The sequence below is a fragment of the Aplysia californica genome, unplaced genomic scaffold, assembly GCF_000002075.1.
Source record: "Aplysia californica isolate F4 #8 unplaced genomic scaffold, AplCal3.0 scaffold00039, whole genome shotgun sequence".
Classification (NCBI taxonomy): domain Eukaryota; kingdom Metazoa; phylum Mollusca; class Gastropoda; order Aplysiida; family Aplysiidae; genus Aplysia; species Aplysia californica.
Window position 1 is genome coordinate 698,347 of NW_004797309.1, and position 8,594 is coordinate 706,940.

The following is an 8,594-nucleotide window of genomic DNA, read 5'->3' on the forward strand; positions in this document are numbered from 1 at the left end:
CACACACACACACACACACACACACATACACACACACATACATACATACACACCCAGACAGACATGTACAAAAAGAAACCCACATACACAAACAAACACACACATACACACACACGCTATCCGAATTTGTCTTTATGTAGTTCTATATTGGCTAGAGAAAAAAAAATGGAATTTCGGAGAAATATAGGGTTCCCAAAAACTGCTTATAAAGACCACGGAAACACGAGAGACCAGTCTTACAGGAATAATGATACGTACAATGTATACCGCTGATAATGTCTGTGATTTGAAATCCTTTAGGGTAAAACCTTTTTTGAAATAGCACCTATCATACTTCAAAGCAAAAAAGAAGAGCTCCCTAAAACAACCAAACAGCCTAACAGAAATACAAAAAAAAACAACAACCAACCAACAAAGCAAACACCCAACCACCCAACCATCCAACCATCCAACCACCCAATCACCCATTCAACTAACAAACTAACCAACCAACCAACCAACCAACCAACCAACCAACCAACCAACCAACCAACCAACCAACCAACCAACCAACCAATCAGCCAACCAGTCATCCAACCAAGCAAGTAAACAAACATGTTACCAACCAACAAAATAAACAAATAACCAACAAACAAAACAAAACACGAACAAAGAAAAAAATAGCTGAACAAACTAGCGAACAAGCAAATAAAAGAACGAACAAACAAGCAAAAAAAATGGCAAATAGTTTAGTCTCCTGAAAGATTACCCTTCATTCCTTATAGACATTTATATTGTGCTGTTAAAGGTAGAGAGGTGAGCAGAGTAAGCCTGATCCCCGTTTGGACTTTTCTATTGACATCCACCCCTTGGCGCTCATATGACCTTATACAGTTGCGAGTGCTGTAAAACCTTACTAAAACTAAAGACATGTATAATCCTACTGTTGTTTTATCGCCATCGTTATTTAAAAATTTCAACAACAAAAAAAAAGCTATAAAATGCATGACCATAGATGCCCGTACAGTACTATAATCAACACTCTGTAATAAGATAACGGTATTATAATATTCATAAATATACTCCATTGTACACACACATACACAAACCCAATTCTTGCACTGCTTCGTAAGTATGTTTGATAGTCTTTTCACTAACACAGGTTTGGAATTTTATAACAGGTTCTGGAACATTGGGTGGACAAGATTAAAATGACGCTAAAAAAGAAAAAAAATGGAAGATGCTTGGTCGTTCAGAAACATCCGCATTCCAGAAAAACAATTAATGACTAGCAATTTATTCGAAAAAATGATAACGATAATGATAATGATAATGATATTGATAATGAAAATGAAAATGATAATGATAATGATAGTGATAAAATGATAATGATAATGATACTGAATATCATCATCATCATCATCATCATCATCATCATCATCATCATCATACTCATCATCCTCCTCCTCATCATCATCATCATCATCATCATCATCATCATCATCATCATCATCATCATCATTGTTGAAAGCTTGAAGGTAATAATAAAAAAAGACAAAAAAGTGGTGTAGGCTAGAATTTCAAAATTTATAACATTGAAAACATCATCTCCATCATAGTCATCAGCCCCACCAAAAACACATTTGTATCATGACATGGTGGAATCAGGCTCTCGGCAACTTTTGGGCATCTAGAGTTATTGGTATCATCTTACAGCTTGTTCATTTGTCTTGCTTTGGATGAAAAAATATCCATCCATTTATCTTGAATACAAGACGACATATTTGCGAATGAAAGAGGTAGGGGTCATCTGGTTTCAGAGGTAAAATTGGTGAGAAAATGGCCGGCAAAAATTAGTTATATCCTTAGCTTGAGAGTCTGTAGAAACCGAACATTTTCATGATGTATGCCTTTAATCAACGTTTTTCATTTAAACTCCACACAGAAATGTGTTTTTCAATGGGCATAAAAGGTGTTGAGCAAAAAAAAAAAAAAAAAAAAGTCGATAGATTATCACAAATCTGTGGAAAAATACCAGTTTCTCAACTTTGATTATTTTGACGAGAGCCTGATTTCACCTCGCTGCCTCATATTTGTGTGTGCCACTCAGCCTGTCTGGCATAAGGGAGTTGGGGAAATCTTGTCTGTCTACTTGCTGTATCTTTATATGCTCCTTTTCTTCTTCAAACCGACCTGTCTGGCTTTAAAGCTGGAAGGGGGGGGGGGGGGGAGAAGAAAAAAAGCCTCCCACAAAACTCCATAAAAAAGATGCAAGAGTCCAAAATGATTTCCTTCTTTGTCAAGTATGACGTTTTCTAACTAACCGGCAGAAAGAAACACTAAAAGACTATAAAATTTAAGATTTACAGTGAAACCCGCTCTACTCTAAGCCACTTGTCCAAGAATAAGAATATCACCTGTACAAACGGCCACTTGCTATCCCCCTACCCCCTTTTAACTTTTTTGTTATATATCATAAAGGCTCTGCCCAAGATACCCATCTATCTCAGCAATCCACGACTACTTGTAGCTGTCTAAGACGATTTCGAACATTTCAATATTCATGAGTAACACTGGATGGATTTGAAGCAGCTGCATGCTGATATGCCACTACAGACATAACTTACTCACCCAAAAAGTGTGATAAAATGTGCACAAAGGTGGAAATCCTGTCTCAAGAGAAAGCCAGCAACGAAGCAGTGTGCCATGTTGAAAACAAATAAAAGGGATATTTTGTTACGAATTGTGTGAATACCAAAGTTTGGCTATTATATCTTAAGATTCATAAAACCAAATGTCTGAAACCTGATGCACCCTTTATATAACATATCGGTGCTGTTATATCAAGACCAACCACCCTTCCCCAGCACACAATAGCAAGGACAAACACAAAGGGGAAAATATTATAGCGATGTCCAAAAGAAGAATGCTTGTATCGTGAGTCAACCGGTTGTGGGAGGTTATAACAGCTGTACGTTATGATGTTTATCTAAGCGAGCCTGACTCTAAAGTACGGGGAATTCTTTGGAAAAACAGAAACACCTTGCCAAGCTCTTGCGATAAACATGTTATATCCACGCGTCAGTTTTCATTTTCATTCCATTGAAAGATGTGGCAGGTAGAAAATGATTGATATCGGGGATGAAAGAAAGAACGTTTTGAGAACATGTGCTCTTTTTTCTCCCCAACAAGACGTTATCGGTAAGGCAACTTACCTTATCAATATCGATAAAATAGAAAAAAACAAACAGCAAAAACCTCTGTACCTTTGAGAAATTCCTCTTGATTCTGTGTACGTCATGTGCATAGTCTCTTTCCTCATCTAAATGTTTGTGCTGCCCACATTTGTCTTGTTTCTACACAATGTCAAGCATGCTTTTACTTTTGGAAGAAGAAGAACAATTTATATAATTTATGTAAACTTTCTGTTTTTTTTAAATGTCTTGCTGTCTCTCTCGCCCCCCTCCCCCTCCCTCTCTCTCTCTCTCTCTCTCTCTCTCTCTCTCTCTCTCTCTCTCTCTTTCAGTCTGTATATTATTATTTGTTCTTATTGTTATTGATGATGATGATGATGATGATGATGATGATGATGATGATGATGATGATGATGATGATGATGATGATGATGATGATTTTTTTTGTTTCTTTGATGGGCCTGACCGACTCCACGAAGAAATCTTCGAGCGAGAGCGAGGCTCTTTTTCGGCTCCATTGTAATATACTTAGCGGCACCTCCACTCGTCCAAATAACTCCATTCGAATTGCCATTGTTCCTGGACATTCAAACATATGTTTGACATCTTCCTTTTCATGGCCGCATCTTCGGCAACATGGGCTGAGCTCTTCATTTACAAAGTTCTTATACCATCTTAAACTCCAATGATGGTCCGACCGCAGTCTCGCTAGCTCAACCTGGTCCCAGCGACATGTGACAGACTTTTGTTCCCGCTTATAGGAGTTCCCAGAATACACATCTTCCAGGTGCTGGTACTTAGTTCTACATGGTGGGTCTTTGATTTCCCTCTTGATCATTGGAAAGACTCCTCTCTATGTTGTTGGTCGTCTGTTTCCTTCAATCTCTCTGGCTTCATTAGCAGCCTGGTCTGCTGCCTCATTTCCTTCTATTCAAACATGGCTTGGAATCCATTGGATTATTATTGTGGCTCTGGCTTCACTAAACTTTCGGTGCAAATCATTCATGTTGCCCAGCAGCCCCTTGCAGAGGGACTGACTGTCAGTTAATATCAGCACATTGGTCCTACTGTGGCAATTGTCAGCAATCCATTGTGCAGCAGACATCATTGTCTGACATTCCTCGTCATAAGATGATGTAAGGAATGCACCTTTAGTTTTAATAATTTCTGTTCGTGGTGGTTCATCATTCATTATCCCCACTGCTGCTGCTCCACCTTCGCGGTATCCTGCGACAGCCGATCCATCGGTGAAAATTGTCACATCCGCACTAACCTCTTTGATCACATCCTCAGCTGCTTCACGTGCCTTTACAGGATCATCACCTTTTCCTTTTACTCCTCTTAGTTCTGTCTGAATTTCGATTTCGCCATGGGTCTCCCATGGACAAGCTCTCACCATATTGATCGGCCATTGATTCTCTGCTTTAAGGGGGAGGTGGTCTGCTAGATCGGTGCCCATCCGAAACCAACTGTTCCTGCTGTTTTTAGGCTTGACTGCTTGATCAAGGGCTTTCTTTCTATGATGGTTGTCTGGTAATCTCTTAGCCATCTCTACAGACTTGAGGCACGTTCTTTTCTTATAGGTGGTGTTGTTCTCAGTTCTGGTCTCATAGCGCAGCGCTTCTGTAGGTGTTGTTTTCAGCTGACCTGATACAAGGCGGAAGGCTTTGTTTTGTTTTCTGTTCAGGACCTTTGCACTAGTCTCACTCAGCCAAGGCTGCCACGCTGGGGCAGCATAATCCATCTTGCTTTTCACACACATCTGATATACTTTCTTGAGAGACTCCTTCCCCCTGCCCCATTTTGAGTTACTGACAGCACCGACGACCTTCATTTTTGAGGTTGCACTTTTGGACACCTCCTCAATGTACTTGTTGAAGGTTAGCTGTCTATCCAGGTAGACGCCCAGCAGACTTGGAGTGGGGTTGAATGGTATCTTTTTCCCTTCGATCTGAATTATTGGTTGCCACGTTGCCTCTTTCACCCATGTTGAGAAGAAGCACACTTCATTCTTGGTTGCATTCAAGGTAAGCTTCCATTCATTGTTCCATTTTACAACCATGTCCACAATCAACTGTGTCGCTTCATTTGCCTTTTCTCTCTTTGCGTGACTGGCCAGTATTGTGCAGTCATCAGCGAACATTGAGTAGATCAGCTTGGCGGAGGTTAGTTGTTGTGAGTCAGGGTTTGGGAGGGATTCTGCCAGGTTGTTTATGAAGAATATAAACCGCAGCGGTGATAGTACAGCTCTTTGGGGAATCCCTTGCTTGAAAATCTGGCTCTTGCTTGTTTCTCCATTCAAGCGAACACGGGCTTGTCTGTTTCTCGGGAAACCATGGATCCATCTAATTGCACGCAATGGAACTCCCTTGTCAGCCATTGACAGTAATAGTCTTTCACGCCAAATCGTATCATATGCCTTGGAGTAGTCCAGCAGGACTTGGACTGATCGATGGAATGTTGGCTTTTGTTGAAAACCATCCTCAATTCCTTTACAGATTCTGATGATCTGGTCCGTGCAGCTATGACCTTGGAGAAAACCTGCCTAAATATCTGCAATCCACTCATTCTTCTCTGATAGGTAATACATTCTTTCAGCGTGCATCCTTTCTATAACTTTCAAGACACAGGATGTCAAACTAATGGGTCGAAAGGATGTCATATCACAAGGTGACTTACCAGCTTTCAAGAGAAGAATAATAAGTGCCTTACGCCAGTCTTTGTGGGCACGCTGCTTGGTTAAGCGACAGATTACATATGCTGAGCAATTCTTTCATTGCGAGTGGGCCAAGCTCTTTCAGGAAAGATGGTGGTATATCATCAGGTCCTGGAGCACTTCTTCTCTTCATGTGTGTTATGGCACGTTCCAGCTCTTTCATGATGAAGTCTGGGTATCATTGTTGTTCATCTTCGCTGTTCACATCGTCATACAGTAATCGCTTCAATCGGAGTTTGTTTCTTCTGCGCTCCTCTTGGATAAGTTGGAGCTTACTGATTTTTGCATAGTGTTGGGCAAAAAGCTCAGCTGTCTTCTTTGCTGATGATATCCTTTTCCCGTTGTGTTTCAGTACTTCGTTGAGAGAGTTGGTATCTGGTGATCCACTTGATGAAACTCCCAAGTTTTCCTTTCGTCCAGATAATTTATCATGCCATTAACTACCTCCTTCAACTGGTCAGTCTTTGCTTCTTGGACAGCCTCTGTAACATCTTTGCAAGCTGGTAACCATTCCTCCCTGTGTGAGGAGATATTTTTTCTTAGCTGGTTTCTTTTCTTAATCAGTCCACGATGATGATGATGATGATGATGATGATGATGATGATGATGATGATGATGATGATGATGATGATGATGATGATGATGATGATGATGATGATGATGATGATGATGATGATGATGATGATGATGATGATGACCAATCTTTATTATTATTATACATATTATTATACATATTATTATAATATTATTATTATTATCATTATTATTATTGCCGTTGTTGTAGTCAGTGTATGTAGTTTGCGGTTAATGATGGCAATTGTGCTACTCAATTTTTTCTCACCATTGTTTTCCCTCGCACTCACAGTTTTATCTAATTTTGCACGTTTATTTATTTGTTATTGTTATTTTATTGTTGTTGTCATTATACATTATTTAGTTTTTGTTTTGCTCTCATTTATTAAAAAAATATGGTTATGAACATTTTAATAAACCTGTTATAAAAGACTGGCATTTTTTAATTATTTTTTTTGCTGCTTCTGAACGTACATATCCCGGTGATTAGCTAGTTGTAAGACAGCTTGTAAAAATCCATCCGGCGTAAGTGCGAAAAAAAGCGTACTTACAACAAAGACATTAATCAAAGCAAAGAAAGAATGAGGTACACAGCAGAGGGGAAAAAACAGTAAACGGTTAGTGGTGGTGGTGTACCTAGGTCCCAGGTACAACTACCACAGAGCTGGCAACCTTGTTAGAGCGGAGTGTTATCGTAGGTAGTCGACACACTTCTGTAGTCGACACACTTCTGGCGCCTCAGAAATATGATGACAATATTATTATGTTGAAATAGAAAGGCAGTCTGTGGGCAGGGAGCCTGTTAGTAAATACAGTTGTCACGTTCTGAGAACTACGTTTGTCTGTCAACTAAATAAAGTCGTATATTGTTACCGTCTGTCTGTCTGTCTGTCTGTCTGTCTGTCTGTCTGTCTGTCTGTCTGTCTGTCCGTCTGTCTGTCTGTCTGTCTGTCTGAATACGAAAACAGATATTATGTCGAGAGGAAAATGTATGGGTTTGTTTTTTTTACTACATTGTACCTCCAAAAGGTCAGCGAAGAACAAAGTGCGCAAAATAAAGTTTCTAGGCCGTCGGTCCCAGTCGCCCTGACCTCGCTCAATCAAAACATAGAACGCACACACAAGTTAGGTGTAATACAAATGTTGCTCTAAACTTTCCCCTGTTTTTTGCAATATTCTCATTTTATTTAGGTGTTAATACGCAAGACCTAAACGCCGAGAGGTGAAAATAAAAATGAAAGTAATGTGTATATAACATTGACTACACTGTACGTTTTGCAGGTTGAAGAAACGACAAGAATAACATCCATGCTCTCAAATCATACACAGCAATGCCACTTTTGAGGAATTTACGCAGAAATAGTTACTATTTATACTCTTATTTTTAGCGTGCAGAAGTACAACACACAACAAGCTACACTACCAGCAACACAAGCTCAAAGTAATAGGGTAAAATAATATAAGAGAGAAAACATATGGATGGTAGGAGAAGAACAGGGAAGGGGGCGTAGGGAGGAAGAGGGGCGGGGGGATATATATTTCAGATTGATTGCTATCGGAGAGAGAAAGAACAAGCGACGTGAGACTAGAACACCACAAACCTGTCACTTCATACGGTCCTAACAACACACTGTCATCATTTTCGCCTCCGCGAGAGAGGAAGTCGAGCCCCCTCCATCCCGAAACTACCAACAAAGTGGGATTACTTATGTGTGAACGGAACAGGAAATGTGATTTCGGGTTGTTTTTTATTATACTTTTTAAAAAAACTATCGGACTAGTAATTTAGCACTGTCTCCTTGTTGCTTGCTGCTACACGGATACGCTTTTACACCCATCTGGCTGCCCCATAAGTTTATGAAAAAGAGTACCTAACCCAATTAAGTTGTTTTCTATAACAATTTTTATTTGCTTTTACAAAATTGTATTGTTGTTGCTGTTGTTTTTTAAAAGGAATTTAAGAATTAAATTGAAAGCTAAGTATAATGATATTTTATGCCGTGCTTGATTAAATAAGTTAAAAATGTAATGTCTTTGACTTTTTTTTTTTTTTACAGGCTCGTTTGAAAGAAAAATCTGAGTAAAACATAGACAGTCAGAGAGAGAGAGAGAGAGAGAGAGAGAGAGAGAGG

The 8,594-nt window shown here is 39.4% G+C and overlaps 1 protein-coding gene across 1 annotated transcript in view; it reads right to left on the reverse strand.

Moving 5' to 3' along the window:
* LOC101845673 (protein Wnt-4) overlaps positions 1-8,325 on the reverse strand; it is a 115,364-nt gene extending 107,039 nt beyond the window's left edge. Inside the window, exon 1 of the mRNA XM_035973973.1 lies at positions 8,064-8,325. The gene's annotated coding sequence lies outside the window, so the exon portion shown is untranslated. The remainder of the gene's footprint in view (positions 1-8,063) is intronic.
* Positions 8,326-8,594: the final 269 nt, after the last annotated feature.